Raw genomic sequence first — 1,778 nt, forward strand, 5'->3', positions numbered from 1 at the left:
GTGAGTTCGCACCGGCGTACGTTGGTTTTGCTTCTCAGCAAAACAATAACCAATCTTCAAAATGCAATACATTGAGATCACTAATACTGCCTGCTGTTATAGCTGATAAAAGATTCCACACCTATGAGATGTGCCACGCCCCTTTTTACAAACTCATTTATATACATATATTTTTCCATAAGCACCTACCATAGGTATCTGTGCATTTCAAATTTCGAGTTCATGTGACTATAATTCCGAAGTTAGAGTTGATTAAAAATTTTCACTATGGGAGGTATCCCCCATCCCTCTCCCCCCTTGGCGAGTTCCAATTTTTTTACCCTGTTATAGGTCCAGGAGTCATGGCAATACTTTGGCAAAATTTTATTCAATTCTGTCCATCCGTTTAGGCTGCAACCTGGCACATACATACATACATTCTTCCACAAATATATAGTAGATTTGATTTGAAGCGCCATATTGCGGTTCTTTAAATAAAAAATATATATCAAAAATGAATTTTCCATATCACAAAACTCCGGAGCACAACTCGTTATTACAAAAAAAAAAATCCTAACACTTTAGTAAATATTAATCTGATTATGGACTTAGTATTAATTAAAGATATTTTCTTTTAAAATTGCGCAGGCTCGAAATTGATTTTAGGGCTATGGTCTAAATGGCTTTTTTTCTTAGAATTTTATGTAGAATCCGAATCTGCTAGAAACGATGTCGAAAAAAAATTGGCCCGCCCTAATGTATACATTTGTCTATATCTATCTCGATTCGTTTTGCCTGTTACAAACAACCGTTATGTGAACAAAGTTATAATACCCTTGTGCACAAGTGCGCTCGGGTAAAAATATTAAAAAAAAAAATTTATAAAATAAATAAAAATTTAAAAATTTATGACCACCTTATTATGCGACTTAACTGGAAAAATATTCAAAGATACATTGTTTTAAATTACTTTCACGCAGTGAGTTCTTTAGAGACAGTGGAAGGGAGTTCCAAAGTCTAACACCATTACCAAAAAAAAGCCTTGAAGAGCTTAAGTAGTTAAATTTCGGCAATATCAAATTAAAGGAGCGTGAGCTTTTGGAAAACTTAAGCTTTTCCATAACTTATCACTTATCCGCTAAAATCTTTTCGCTAAGCATTTTAAATTTTGGTGCAACGGTTATCTATGATTTTTAGTGATATTTTACTTATCAATACTCATTTGAGTGACTTTTCCTTATCATTTTGGTGAAACACAAACCTTTGCGCAAGTTCGATAATTTGCTAAAATGCTAATCATAATTCGTTGGTGCAATAGGGCCCAGCTTATTTCTTTGCCTTACACGTATTTTGTTTTTTGTTTTTACTGCTTTGACAGCACACCCATCAAAAGCAAAAACAAGATACGTGTAAACTTTGGGGCCAATTTAGATTTTGACACTTTGTATAAATTCACCTTGGCAGCCTACATACGACACCAATATTCAGAGAATTTTTTATTTTTATTTTAATATCGATATTTGGGTATCGAGTCTTTTTATTCCGATTAGTTGGCACCCGATATTTTTACAGCGATACCTTAAATGAGTACCAAATCGATACTTTTGATTGGATATCGTGTCCCTACTTAGATTTTGCAGATATAACTTTCATTTTCGGAACATTACTTCTTCAGAGCAGTGGAAATGTTATTGTGTACAAATTTTGTATAAATTCGACAAAAATTGAGCATTTTAAGGCAACAATTTTTGAAAAAATAGCTAATTTTTTTATTAGCAAAATGCTCGAAAACCGCTCGA

This window comes from Rhagoletis pomonella, unplaced genomic scaffold (genome assembly GCF_013731165.1).
Source record: "Rhagoletis pomonella isolate Grant_MI unplaced genomic scaffold, Rhpom_1.0 Rhpom_scaffold_00003, whole genome shotgun sequence".
NCBI lineage: Eukaryota > Metazoa > Arthropoda > Insecta > Diptera > Tephritidae > Rhagoletis > Rhagoletis pomonella.